At 39.6% G+C, this 15164-nt stretch overlaps 2 protein-coding genes across 3 annotated transcripts in view; one reads left to right on the forward strand and one right to left on the reverse strand.

The window, feature by feature from the left end:
• Positions 1-1453, reverse strand: part of LOC143841078 (cytochrome P450 1A1-like) — a 40251-nt gene extending 38798 nt beyond the window's left edge. The window contains exon 1 of the mRNA XM_077344788.1: positions 1368-1453. The gene's annotated coding sequence lies outside the window, so the exon portion shown is untranslated. The remainder of the gene's footprint in view (positions 1-1367) is intronic.
• A 1163-nt stretch (positions 1454-2616) lies between these two features.
• The window catches only part of ALDH1A1 (aldehyde dehydrogenase 1 family member A1), a 46497-nt gene continuing 33949 nt past the window's right edge, over positions 2617-15164 (forward strand). Inside the window, exon 1 of one of the 2 annotated variants that reach the window (XM_077344791.1) lies at positions 2617-2635. The gene's annotated coding sequence lies outside the window, so the exon portion shown is untranslated. Of the gene's footprint in view, positions 2636-14426; positions 14507-15164 lie in introns of those variants that run through there. The other variant, XM_077344789.1, reaches the window with a different exon arrangement.

The following is a 15164-nucleotide window of genomic DNA, read 5'->3' on the forward strand; positions in this document are numbered from 1 at the left end:
ACTTTCTTTAGTTGTCCTGCACTTATTTCCACAATAATAGTAATATGACTCCTACAATGAACATTTTCTGCTTCCTTTCACATTCTGTTTGGAATGACTTGATTGCATTGGGTAAAATAAAAGATGACTTTGTGATGAAACTTAAGTAAACTATATCAGATCAGATGAAATAAAATAAATAACAAAACAGCACCTTTCAGACCAACAAAGTTTGTACCTCGAATAAAACTTTGTTGGTCTTAAGATGCCACTGTTTCACACCAACACGGCTAACCACCTGCAAAGCCTACATGTTTTGAGAAATTGTATTTTCTTCTTAATAAACTACCAGAGTCCTCTGTTCACCTGATGGTACTTAGAATACCACACAAAAATTCTTAAACATCTGGTTATATTTTTAAAAGTTGATGTGTTGTAATTTTACTATTTTTCCTTTGAGAGCTAAACAGATGTAAAATAAAACACTTGATTTTAACATTCCACAGCATTAAAAGTAGGGAAGGATGTTCCCTTAGTGACTTTTAAGGGAAATAAATTGAGATGGCAATATTTTTGTTCTAATCAAAGCACCTTTTAAAATCTTAACAGCTAAATATAATAATATTATATATATACAGAGAGAGAGAGAGAGAGAGAGAGAGAGAGAGATGTTTTAGTAAATAAAGTTCTGTAAAATTTAGGATTTGAATTGGTTAGTTTTCAGCTGTTAAACCAGTGATATCTATAATACTTATACATGTATTTTGATATATTCTTTAAAAGGCTCTTCCCCTTTATTGTTTTTAAATAATTCTTAAAAATCTACAGGGGAGACACAGCTCTGGATTGATTGTGTTTATCTATAATGGTTAGAAAACTGGTTCTCCATTCCTGAGCTTTCATAGTCGTCATCCTCCGATAATATGTATACAAACAAACATAATATGCCCATCGATTGAACATACATGGCACACTATTCCAGAACTCCGGTTTTATTAAAGAGCTTTTTAGTGAGTTGTTTAAAAAACACTCAGATATTCTTAAAATAGTAGACATCTAAGAGATCAAGGCATTAAACTTCTGTTAATCTATTTTGCTGTTAAAGAGGGAGAATCATACTTCACACCACAATTAATAAGGTATTTGTGTTGAACTTATAGAACCAAAATAATTATTACAAATATTTCATTTTATTTACCATTTGCCTTTGAAATTGTAATTATATACACAGTCATCTGCTCTTATATGGTGGGGATTATATTATCTAAAGGCATACTATATAAGTATGAAATGCTATACTGTAATATGTTGACTATACAGTTTATACTAAAAAGAAAGATGTCACATCAGTTTTTACATATAGATTAGCAAGTATTTAATGCACTTACTTGAAATATAATTGCTCGGTGTCCTACAATCAGTACTCCATGTTATGTCAGCAGCACCAAACCTAACAAAGAATAAAGCAACTGCTTATGTAGAATTTAGCTCCCAAATATTTGTAAGCCATGTTGTGAAGAATAAAGGTGTTCTCTGGTCACTGATTTTCTGTTTACTACATAACTTGAGAGGCTGTGCAGACCTTATCAGAAGCTGTACACATTAGTTGCCACAGGATGCTAATCACATGCATTCAAAAGTTATTCCAAGGACTGATCACAACCATTGACACAGGGTTTTTTTAGGCCATAGAAAGTCTAGATTTTTGGAGCAGTATAAACAGACATATTACATGGAAGTAACTTCTGAAGCAAAGAACCTTTCTTAAAACTAATCCATATAAAATGAAATTGCATTACTTCTATTATGAAAGTGCTAGTACTTTCATTAATAGTTTGCAAGGAAATAAGGATAATCATGTGCTTCAGAACACATATTAAGCATAATTTTGTTTCAAGTAATACTGCATTAAAATGAAGGGGACAGCTTCTAGATAAAAGTGATTAGGATCATGGAAACAGTCCTATTAATTTTGACCCCATTAAGCACATTGCATACAATCCACCGCACATGTCAGTATCCTGCTTCTGTCCCACAGTTCCGTAACCCTTTTCATCCATTAGTTCCCAGTTCTGAATGAGGAACCTGTGTGATAATTCCACTGCATATAGAATTATTTTTAAAATTATCTACGTAGTTGCTGATTAGAGCCAAGTTTGCACAATACAGAGTGGGACTTTCTGATTCTGAATACATAGTTTCCATTTAATAGCTTTTAAATGTTTCTTTTTAGTAATGATAAATTTCATGTGAGGATTCATTGAACAGCAGCAAATTCATGATTTTCACTGTTTCATACAAACTTCTACAGAACATGAGCTGCACAGAATAATATTTACAAAAAATTGTGTATCCCAAAATCAATTCTTAATAACAAGGCAGCAGTCATTACAGTTAACAGAGCTAAACTTCCACAGGCATAGGTACATTTGCCTGTAAATAACAGGTACTCAATGGGTTTTATTTCCACAAAACTCTGTGTAGTAATATTATAATCCAAAAAGCGTTTAAAGGTACATACAGATTATACGTTTTCCTTTTTTTGGTTGCATGATTGTCACTGGCTACCTTCCCCCTCCCCAGACATTTTGCTGTGTTTCCAGAGCACCTGATCAAATTGAAATCCACCTTCATAGAAGCCAGCAGTGCAATACGGGTTTGTACATTCATGTCTGATTATCACTAGTAATTTGGTACAAGTTCAGAACTGTTTTTATGAGGAAAGGTTGTTCATATCAATGTCCCAATGATCGTACAAAGACTATGATAGTGCAATATGGCATTCTCTGAACTTTTTGAAATATATGTGCTGTCCTGCCCCCATGCACACACACATGAGTGCACCCCTGGGACCACCATACTCTAAAGGGAAAATTGCTTCTATCTGTAGGGGGGGGAAATACTAATTGGCTACAGAACATCCAGAGTGAAGGCTCTTGTATTGGTGATCTTATATCGCAGTGCACATCTAGGAACCCAGGAAAATATGCTAGGATGAGGCTAATACTTTCCCCTCAGGACACTTACATAGTCATAGTAAGAAAACCAATGGGCATGGACTACATTGTACAATAAAATAATGTAAAACTTGTTGATTATTTATTATAGTGCACAATTAAAAACAGAATAAAAACCATAAAAACTATACAGAACTAACAGCACATAAGACCAAATGTGTTTCGACCCTCCTGGGTCTTCCTTAGTGGTCAGAACCATGATAATACACTCTATATAAAATATCTATATTAAACTCTATAAAGTGTTGCTGAGTGGTTGAATGGGATCTGTAAATTATAGCTCCAACCAGTATATGTGAATTTTATCCTTTTTGGAGACCACCTCCTGTGATATATGTCTTGGGTCACCACTCTTCGCTATTATATAATTCTGTGTTGAGAGTGTATCTTATGTGTGTCAGAAAAAAAAAACCTAGCTGCTTGCTGTACAATAAGAACTCTTAACTCTAAAATTTTCATATTTTTATATGCTATAGCACCATGCACTACAGATCTTTTCCAAAACAGGTTGCTTCAGATGGCATATTTGTGATTTATATAGCTATGAAGTACAATATATACCATGTGCAGTTCTCAAAATATAGGATATTGTTTGATTTCAAACTCCATAAATATGCTTCAGCATATTGAAGCCTCCTCTTAATATGCCTTGCTTTAGTATGGCCTTATATTTTTTGCTGAAGAAAAAGAACTGATGTAACTATGTACTTCCCTTCATTGCCAATCACTGTATTTGTATGTGAAGTCATTCCTTTTGACATGTCATCTAGAAGAAGAAGAGAAGGAGAGTTGATTCTTATATGCTGCTTTTCTCTACCCGAAGGAGTCTCGAAGTGGCTTACAGACACCTTCCCTTTCCTCTCCCCACAACATATACCCTGTGAGGTGGGTGAGGCTGAGAGAGCCCTGATATCACTGCCCGGTCAGAGCAGCTTTATCAGTGCTGTGGTGAGCCCAAGGTCACCCAGCTGGCTGCATGTGGGGGAGTGCAGAATCGAACCCGGCTCGCCAGATTAGAAGTCCCCACTCGTAACCACTACACCAAGCTCTAATAGATGAAGAGCTAGGAAGGATGTTTCATGCTTGTTGCACATATAAATCTATTTTATTTAACTGACTTTGGATGTAGTAGTCTTATTCTTGCTGAGCAAGTAGCCAGATGCACACAAGATTTTCCACTCATCCTCTCAGTCTTCTCTACATGACAATCAGCATGTGTAGTGGTTAGAATGTCAGGCTAGGATTTGGGAGTCTAAATCCTAGCCGTGCTATGGGAGCTTGCTGGCTACTTTGGACCAGTCACACATTCTCAGCCTAACCTCCTCACAGTGTTGTTGTGAAGCTAAAATGGAGAAGAGAACAATATAAGCTGTTCGGGTTGCCCATTACATAGAAACATAAAGTACAAATGGTCACCTGTAGACTAGATTATTGTAACTCACTCTATGCAGGCCTGCCCTGGCCCTAATTCGGAAGTCCAAAACACTGCTGCACAGTGTCCTCACTAGGACACCATGTAGGACACACTTAAGACCAGTCAAGTCAGCTACGGACAACCGACTAGTGATCCCTGGCCCCAAAGAAATAAGACTGACCTTGACCAGGGCAGAGTCTGCACTTACTTTCTTTATTCCATTGTCAATCCTGTTGAATTCAGATCGCTTTGAACTCGGGTCTTCCTCTCCTCCCCCCTCCCCATTGAAACAGGAAAGTCTTCTGCACGTGGTTAGTGAGGCTCAGAAGGTGGGGGGGCTCTTTCTTTTCTTGAAGCCTCTTTCTTTCTTTTCTTGAAGGGGGGGGAGAGTAGCCAAGCAGGGAGCCTCTTTCTTTTCTTGGAGGGGAGGGGGAGAGGATCGAAAAAGGCAGAGGAGGGAGGAAAAATCCAGGACCGACAGAAGTTGAGAGAAGTTAGGGGCTTCTCCTTTAAGGCTAGTGTGTCATATGACCAGGTGTAGCCTATCAGAGGTTCTCTACCATGGAGCTTTCTTTATTCAGGATTTTCAGCAGTCTCAGATATGGCACAATAAAGGTAGGGTCACTCCAGATCAATCCTTCTTGCTGCAGAAGGAAAATTAAAATTGCCCAAAATCCAAACGGAAATCGAATTCTGTGTAGAAGGCAGGGACTGAATCGATCTGGGGTTGGAATAAAAGCTCCGTGCAGTTTACACCCAGGACCCTGGCCTCTCCCCCACCTCCCCATTGAAACAGGAAAGTGTTCTTCACATGGTTAGGGAGGCTCAGAAGTGGGGGGAGGAGGCAAATGGAGACTCTTTCTTTGTTTTCTTGAAGGGGGAAAAAGATCCAAGAAGTCAGAGGAGGGAGGAAAAAATCCTTGCTTTTCTTGAAGGGGGGAAGGCTCGAAGAAGGCAGAAAAAAAATCCAAGACCAACAGAAGTTGAGAGAACTTAGGGGCTTCTCCTTTAAGGCAAGTTTGTCACATGACCACCTGTAGCCAATCACGGGTTCTCTACCATGGAGGAGAGCCCAGATTCAAAACAATGCGATTTTTAAATATATTGAGGATTAAAAGCACTCTAAGATATTGCACAATAAAGGTAGGGTCACTCCGGATCAATCCTTCTTGCTGCAGAAGGAAAATTTAAATTGCCCCAAATCAAAACGGAAATCGCATTCTGTGCAGTTTACACCCAGGATGCCCAGAAGATCAGAACACCATATGGGCTTCCCCAATCAGTTGGGATCTCCTCCCACATCTCCCTTAGGAGGAACTTATTACATTATTCCCCTCTGCAAGGATTAATATTAGATTTTTAGCAATTTTAATGTATTTATATGTTTTTACTGGTTTATTTATAATGTTGTATGCTGCCCTGAGATGATGGGCTCAAGAGAGGCAGCTTATAAATCTAAACAATAAATCTAAATAATAAATGAAATTAATAAATAGAAATAAATAATTGGGCCCTGATATAAATGTGTTAATTTGAAGCTTTGATTTATTTGATCAGTAACATTACTTCCCAATAACAAACTTATAATATGTTTAAGATAAAAAAATGATAATGCCCCTAGTATCTTTCCAGGCACTGTGTTTGTTTTTGTGTGTGGTTGCTATTGAAGGATGTGGTATTTGTCAACATGCTAGAGAGTATTTTTGTTGTATTGTGCGCAATACAGTAACATCTAGTGTGGCAAATGCAGAAAGATACATTCCTCTAAGTTCCCTTTATTATTTTTCTACTTTTAATTTTTGTGTAGCGATTTGGAGTCTACCAACTTATATCAAAACAGTCCAAAAATGTCTCAAATCAAGGATTAAACAAGCCCTTGTAGGTTTCATCTCTGTAGGGAGTCTAGCCAGCTAAGAAGCAGCCTCCCAAGACTTGGAAAATGCCGAAGTGAAGTTGGCAAATCCTCAAGGTAATATCTGAGAAAGCTGCATGTCATCACAGTTTCAGTTCCCATGGATTCTCTGCTGTGAATGTTACAGCACTGACATTAAGTTTTTCTTTTAAAATAAGCACCACAGTACCTATCCTCAGCCCTTCTTATCCTAAGATAAGATAGCCTAAATGAGAACTCTAGTTAAGACATTTTTAGCTTATTTCATTTATATCCCACCAGCCTTTCCAGTGGGGACCAGGTAAGTAGTCCCGATATCCCCAAATCCCAATATTGGCATGGCATTCAGATTTGTCTCCCATTCTCTATAACAGAGAATTAATATGGGGATATCTGGCCCACTGAGGGAAGAATGTTTTTTGAGGTAAGAGGCACCAAATCTGCAGCCTAGCTGCTGGTTTCTCTCCTTTAAAAAACCTCCTGTTTCAAAAAGATTGGACCAGGGGATCCAATTCTATGAATACTCAGTAAAGGTGCCCCTAACCTCCGTTGTTTCCAATAGGGGGAAGGCATTTAAACTTTTAAGGAAATTCAGTCCATTTACATTTGAATGCCTTTTGCAAGCCACAGAAACAATGCATGTGCAAAAGCATTTAAAGGGCTCCCATTCTTTTTAAGTGCTTCCAAGCATTTGAAAGGTCAGAGCCCTTTAAACTGTAGCTATCTGGTGGTCCCAAAAATCCCAAATATGTTCAGGGTTTTTCAGGCCAGCCATTTTTGATAGGCAAAAAAATAGAAAACAATATCCAGCTGAATTCATACCTGAAAGATACCGATAAGGTATTTTCCACATATTTTGAGTTCATATTAGCCTAATGGGGACCCTGAGCAATTTACATTATTACATTATTCCCCTCTCCTACATTTTATTTTTAACACTTCTGTGGGGTTGGTAAGGCTGGGATTGTATGACCAAGCCAAAGATATCCAACAAGTTTCTATGGCATATTAGGGATTCAAATATGGGTCCCCCAGATCTGAGTCCTTCCCTCAACTAACTATGCCACACTGGCTCTCATTGTAACCCAAATGACAGACCTCTGGATAAAATAACGTGTTATGATATAAACTCAAGAAGGGATACCAGCCTCTAGGTGGCACCCAAGGACCCCCCGGAATTACAGCTCATCTCTAGACTACAAAGGTCAGTTCCCCTAGATAAAACTGATGCTTTTGAGAGAGGACTCTATGGCATTGTACCTCACTGAGTGCCCTATTCCCCCCAGGCTCCAATCTCCAGGAGTTTCCCAGCCTGGAACTGTCAACCTCAGCCCCCCCCCCCCATCCCTTCCCAGTGGCCAGGGAGGACCTGGGAACCCAAGGACGAAATCAGAGGAGATGCAAGTTTTTGCACATTACAAACCTTGAAAAATAGGGAGCGCAGAACAACAATTAAAGCGATGGGGCTGAATAGTTTTAGCACAGTACATAATGGAGTGAATCTACAACTTTAACTTTTTAAGGAATTGTTATCTGTACATTAGTAACAGTGTCCCCAGGGTAAGAAAACGTACACAGTTTTCTTTGTTTTAAAAAAGGAAGCATCTGGGGGCTGAAAACACTTTGGAAAAATCAACTTATTTTGCAGCTGGGATTTCTCCCCCCCCCCCCCCGGTAATGTAATGTTCTGTAGTCATACAACCCCTGCCTTATTTTGCAGATTAATGACTTTAGAACATGCCACAGACCTGAGGTATTATTAAAAATACAAAAGGAAGAGAATCTAAACAAAAATAATTCCATCTCCCAAGAAAATGTGTGTCTAGCTTTTAAACATTTGAAAGACACAGAGTTCTGCCACCAGAACCAAACTTGGAACATCTGACTCCCTTGAAAGCCTAGCTACACTGTTATGACTGCAATCAAATGTGTATTGTGAATCCCATGCTGGGAACTTAAGGCTTACTCTGAATTGAGACCACAACATGCAGGAGAGTTGTTTTAAGCCTCCCCCATTCCATTTTCCAAGGTGAAATAACTCAGAGCTGCTGTTTCCTTCCAGTGAAGCCAACAGCAGACCCCTGGTGCAAATGAAGCTCCCTCTCCCTTTGTGTTCTGGTTCCAGTGTGAATTGGGTTTGGAATTAAGTTCCTGTCAGGGTCAGACCCAGGGAGGTTTTGGGATGCATTTGGCATTTGACATGGAGTACCAAATAATTTGCACTGGTTCTTTCATTAAAATATATATTTAGTAAGGGGTGCATTGATTCTTGAATGTTCATACCCTGGAAATCTTGTTGGTCTCTGATGCTACTAGACTTGAATCTAAAGCAAAAAATATTAAACATTAGGAGTAAAAGATATATGGAGTCTTCACTGGGGGGATTCCCCTAAAATATAGTAAATTCAAGTGTTTGGGGAATTATAGAGTCAGTAAAATACATAATCATAAGAACCATGCAAAATAGTAGAGCTGACTTTTCTCTGCTTGACAGAGTCATGCTATAATCTGTATTTCAGTCCTTAGCTCATTTACATGAAAGTGAGAGAGTGCCCATGTGATACTTCAGTGCAGGTGTTCCTCAAAAACATATTTGCATGGCCAAATGATTGTACCTGTGGCTGGCAGCAGTTTCCTTTGTAACAGCCGCTGGGAAAATTGCTTCCATAAGCTTGGGAACTGTTGTGAGCTCTTGATATTATTGTCTGCTTCATTTGTCCGTGCAAGTGCCTGCTCAAGGGTGATTGCAAGAGTCCTTGTGTATTAAAGAAGGATTTTGTGTGTCAGCACTGTGTTCTGCTGATTTCAGTGGGAAATGCTTCATTTGATGGGGGGTTTCTCACCACACAGTATTTTGACATATTTCCTTGAAATCGGGGGGGGGGGGGGGACTCATGTAGCAATGGCTCTCTAACGATTCCTTGTATTTGCAGATGCCCACTTTTACAGAAGTTGTCTTGTTCTCTTTTTCAAAGACAAAACATTTTGCTTACCATGTACAGGAATCATTGTATGCATAACACCTTTCTCACTGGAGAAAATTGCAGGAAACTTCTTAAGGTTACCAACAAACCTGTAGAAAATATCCTGTCTCTTTGATAGAAGTTTAATGTAACATTCTTTACCAGTTAGAGTCTTAATGTAACGTTCTTTCCCAGTTCTTTATCTCCATGCCATGAAAAGCTTGAACTACCCATTTCTGTGCATCAAGACTTTATTGAAAGGACAGGGCATTTCTAAGGCCTCTTGGCAAATCTACTCACTATGCATGTTTGAAGGGAACCCAGTGAACACGGTCCAAAGAATAGGAACTAAAGATACAAAAAATAAAATGGTGTCCTATTGATTTCAAAGGCAAGTAGGTTCAGCCAACTTTTTTGAATCCCCAGTTACTTAGGAAAGGATTATTTGTTGACCATTTATAGATCATTTCTTGATTTGACTGCAAAATAAAAACATGTTTTAAAATGTTCAAACAGAAGATATCCAATAAACAGTACAATTCTCATAGGCTGACAGGATTAGAAAACGCTAAAAAAAAAACCTCAAAACCCTGTCTACGGCATAATGCAGATGGCTATCGAGGTAATATAATGAAACAGTTTAGGAGGTCGCTTGTAAAAGCAAGTAGGATTGCAGTTTATTACAATGCTTATTGTATGTATAACTTTGCTTTTCCTGGATTGTTCTGAAGTTGTCTTAGAAATGGCTGTTCAGTTTTATAATGGCACAATATGATGTTCTGTGGGTTTTATAGTCAGTGGAGATGTTGGCGGTCGTATTGGATATTGTGCCCTTGAATTAAATGGTCAAATTCTGAACATTCCTTAGTTTTGGTTGTTATGCATAAAGCAGTAACTGAGTTCCTATCTCACCTTTCTTCCACTATTGAACTCAGAGCTGTAGGTCAAGAATGCCAAAAAGGTCTCCCATCCAGGCACTCATCATACCTGACCAGTTTCAGTGAGATTGTTTCATGCAGCTACCTTGTTTCATCCATGGCCTAGTTATGATCCTTCAACCAATATTTGTAATATGAGTGGGAAACCATGATTCTCACGGAGGCTGGCAAGGCTCCAGGTCCCCCCACCTATTATGATGCCTGTAGCAGTTGTCCTTAGCTGCTGTACCTGGGCCCACAACTGTTGTTGGCATCCGCTGCTGCTGCACCTGGACACAGCAGAGAAAGATGCCAGCCAACACTTCAGATCCAGAGCATCAGCCAGAGTCCATCTCCATTGTAGTTGAGACTACAGCAGCTGCCAGCATATACAGAACTGCAGTGGTTGCTGGCATCTGGCACCATTGGCCTAGGAGCAGCTCCTGGCATTGACGCAGAAATGGAGTTGCTCCCTAAATGCATTGTTCTGTGTAGATACAGATAACACAATTCTGTTCTGTAGGAATTTAAAGCCCCTGATTAAAAACATATTTCAGATTTTTTTGCAAGCTTAGGGAGTCCCCCCAAATTTGAAGGAAGATCTGTTTAGTGTCCTTGGGACCTCGATTGATGGATTTAGCTATCCACAGATAGGAGTCACACATAATTATATTTTTGCATTTGAGCATGTAGTAGAGTAATCACAGAATTGGGGACCTACCTTTTCAGTATTGTATTGGCATCACCGTATTGGGGTAACTATCGCATTCGTCCAGAACATTATAATACAGCAAGTTTAAGTTTAATGGGACAAGTTTCAGTTGAATGCTAGAACATTGCCTGATGTGATGACATCACTTTTGTGTTATGCAGAAGTCATGCATCAGCAGTATTCCAGTTGCCACCCCCATTTCTCCTGGCATTTTCCCATCACCACAAGCTGAGCAGTTTGTGCAGGGTCTCCTTAGTGTGTGGTGCTCAGAGACGTTGCTGACTGAAAGATACAGGGTAAATCTCAGTGGGTAATTCTTCCTGACAGGGTTGTGGGGCCATCACCAAAGGGCAGAGATGAACCTGGTAAAATCATAATTCAACTGAGAAATGACAGTGACTTTGTTGGAGTGAAATGGCCACAACTCTCATTGGTTACAGTTGACAGACCTTTGGAATAGCATTACAGCCATGGATCCTGGCTTCAGCCCATCCACCTGCCAGCTGAAACAGACCACCCCCAGTCTGCCTTTTAGGAGTTACCAGAGGATAGCAGGATGTGGGATTTCACAGGGGCACAAACCATTGCATAATTTCCCCACCATTGGAGAGTGAGGGAGAAGGAAATAGGGACACAGGCCATGTTTCCCTCTAAAATGGGGACATAGACCATGCCCCCTCCCAACAAACCTGGCCTCATATTGATATTACCAGAACATAGTTATGGCAGTGCACTTTGTCCACAAAACCCAATTTTAAACCTATAGTAAACAACTGCCCATCAACACAGCAAGGTTTTCTTTTAGTTTGGCTGGGTGGACCAGAAGAAAGATTCCCTCCCCATGATCTGCCTGCGTCCTGAGTCCTGCTCCAGGAGGCTTCTGTTTGGCAAAGATGGGGGGCTGAAGGAGGCAATGCCACAGCTCTATGGAGGCTTAAGGAACACCACACAGCCATGCTACTGGACCCAGCTAGGTTAGCTACATCACATTCCTCCCTGTATGTCTGGGGTTCTTGCATGTAGGATGTTTTAAGCAGAAATACATCTGTTGTTAACAATATGGTGGACAAAAGGGGACGAGAGGTCATTCAGAACACCAAAATTTACATAAAGAAATTAGAAAGGCCATTAAGAGATAATCAAATTAAAAGGTTTATTGATGACTTTGAACCTATTTTCAGAATTATAGAAATGTTTGGGTTTTGAAGGTGATACATTTCCTTGATTTTGATTCCTTATTTTTCTAGGTTCCTGGTTCATACATGTTAACCAAAATCCATACGCAACAAAGACCTTTTCCAGGCAAATCTGTGTATCTGAACCTGAGTTTGTCTTGGTCCCTTTGTATCTCCTATGAAATCTTACATTGGGAACACTAATGACATTATTTTAAAGGTGGAAAGAAATTGTTATGGTCCTGAGGGTATTTTACTAACTGCAGATTAATGTCTTTGAATCCCATATAAAACATGAGAAGGCTAATTTGGTAACTGAATAATTTTAGAAGAAGATGGAGACCTGAGCTGAATCTGCACAAAGCTTTTATTGCAATCCCAGATTGATTAAATCCCTCCCATCTGCACTGAAATCGATTTCCATTTTGATTTTGATCGATGGAAATTTTCCATCTGTAACCTCCATGACTCAACCTGCATTGACCTTACCTTTTCAGTGGAATATCAAGGAGCACTTATTTTCCGGGATATCCAACTAAAGTGCTCAGGAAGCCCAATAGATGAAAGTGTAGATCCGTGGCTTCAGATTAATCGGCATACCTCCCCCCCACACACACTTTTTTACAATGCTGTAAACGTATTTACAATGCTGATGTAACACTGATGTCTTTTGCTGATTGGTCAAGTTGCAGACTCAAAAAGAAAGGGCTGTCCTTTGTATCCTTTGCTTGAGATTATTGAGAGACTGATATAATTCCATTATTCGCTGTTTTATGCTACTCTCCGCTCTCTGCTCACTAATCTGAACATACATTTTATGTGGGCCTTTTCTTTCTTTAAAAAAATATTTAAGGGGCTTGAGGCATAATATATTCTTTGTCTAAATGGAAACTCAGATTTCTGGTGACCTCTCCTCCGAGCTCCAGCTCAGCGGCACTTGCAACCCCCCCCCCCCTTTTTTGGCCTCAGCCATGCATTTCAAAGGCTCATTCTGCCCCAGGGCCCTTACATCTTGCTATGCTGGAGGGAGAGGGGGGCCGATACACGCAAGGTTGCTTTAAAGAGTTGCGGTGGGCGCTCGGTTTCCTGGCAGCCCACCACAAACTGGGGGAGTGGTGGTGTGATCGAAAAGCACTAAGGAGGGCTACAGTCAGGTGGGGGAGCCCACCCAGATGCAGATGGCGAAAGCGACTGAAGGCTGTTTCGGTTCATGTAAACTGTTGCAGATCACTTACTATGTCTGGGCCCAAATTGAACAGAGAGCGGTAAGAATGAATGCGGGAAAAAGCATTCAATGCAGAATAGGCCCTGATCTGTTGCTTCAGCATTTTGTCGCAACTACATAAAATATTTCTGGAGAAAAAATATTTTTTTCAGCCTCTAGGTGGGACCTAGGGATTCCACAAAATGACGGTTTATCAACAGATTAAAGAAATCAGTTCCCCTGGAGAAAATGGGTGCTTTGGAGGATGGAGGGCATGGTGTTGTATCCCACAGAGGTCCCTGTCCTACCCAGGTTCATCCCCAAACTGCAAGTATTTCCCAACCTGCCATTGGGCAAAGGGTACTGGCAACCCTACCATAGGCAAGCCTTAAAGTATGCAAGTCATTACCCTGAGCAGTTCCCTGCAGTTCATCTTTGCACATTGAATATAAAACCTTGCATCCTGCAGAATATGAGCTTGCGTCTAGCTTTTTCATGGCCTTAGATTATGCAGCAAGTGTGATCCAAGCAGCAAACAAAAGGTTTGATTGCAACAGTTTATATTTCCAAGAAAGAACATTTTCATTTCCATGGAATATAATCTCTAATCCCACACATTAAAAACATAATTTTAAAACACTGGCATCTGTGGTAGGATTGAGAAGGACTAGGTCTATTGTTCTGGGACATAATAGATTTTAAAACTCAAAGAAAGCTTTCAGGTTCAGTTGGTCATTTGGACATGTAGAATGTCCACAAGAGGATCAGATCAAAATCTTAGTGCATAAAGAGAGCAGGTCATTTATGTTCTGATTTGGCCATGTGTTCTCTTATGCACTTAAAACCAGAATTTCTGAGCATCACTGCCAGAACAGAGCCAGAACAGAATTCTGAAGGCACCTTTCTTAGAGAAGAACAACAGCACTACAGAGGTGCTTGTTGCTATTGTTTGTTTTCTTGGTATTGAAAAATCACATGCATTTGTATAGTTGTTACAGTATTAACATATTGTTGCTTTAATGTGAAATATTTTGGATTTATGCTTTGGGCTCTCCAGACCTAATGTAGCTGAATGACAGACTTCTGTTCGTTATTGGTTGTCTCTGCCTCTTTAAGATTAGACCAAGCAGTAACTATTTATAGAACAAAGTTAACCTTTGGGTCACAGCTGTTATAACTTTGAATTTTGTTTAGCCCAGACAAATGGACTTTTTCTGCCTCCCTGTTTGAATGGGTAAGGTCTTAAAGAGTTTGAAATTGTTTAATTATACTTTATTCTGTCCTAATTTGATATATGTTCACTGATATTTTTTATTTTATAAACAGGAATTGCTTTGTGTTTTATTTCTAAACAAGTTATTTATAGCAGAAACCACGTTTTAAAACAACTTTAAAATAACTAATAACTTTTTCTACATGCTTTGAAATGTGTGAGAGTTTATTGGGGAGGGTTTGCTAGGAGAGCATTTCAGATCTAGTGCTGACTCTCAGTGGCTGACTCTAAAATTCTTTTTTTTTTAATCATCCTGAGGGGTAAAAAAACAAGGTCCTGTTAGAATTCTGTACTTCAGTTCTGCCTGATTAGATTTTTCTTGCTTATAACAGCTGACATGTTCTTATTTGACTTCTTGCATAAGTTACTCTGATATTTCATAACAGTGTTGTAAATTGCTATTGTTTCACATTGCTTGATTGTAACTTTTCTCCTCACTGGTTTTGTTGCTGAGATTATCATTGATATCTCACAAGTGAAGGAGCTGCAAGGACTGTGGGGGTGGTGCTTCATTTCCCCTCTCCCACAATTGCTTCTTTTCCTTCCCTGAAAGTCCCCTCAGACCCTCCTTGTTCCTGTGACTTCCTCTTCCACTCATCTGCCAGCCTACTTATCTGTC

Source organism: Paroedura picta, chromosome 7 (genome assembly GCF_049243985.1).
Source record: "Paroedura picta isolate Pp20150507F chromosome 7, Ppicta_v3.0, whole genome shotgun sequence".
Taxonomy (NCBI): domain Eukaryota; kingdom Metazoa; phylum Chordata; class Lepidosauria; order Squamata; family Gekkonidae; genus Paroedura; species Paroedura picta.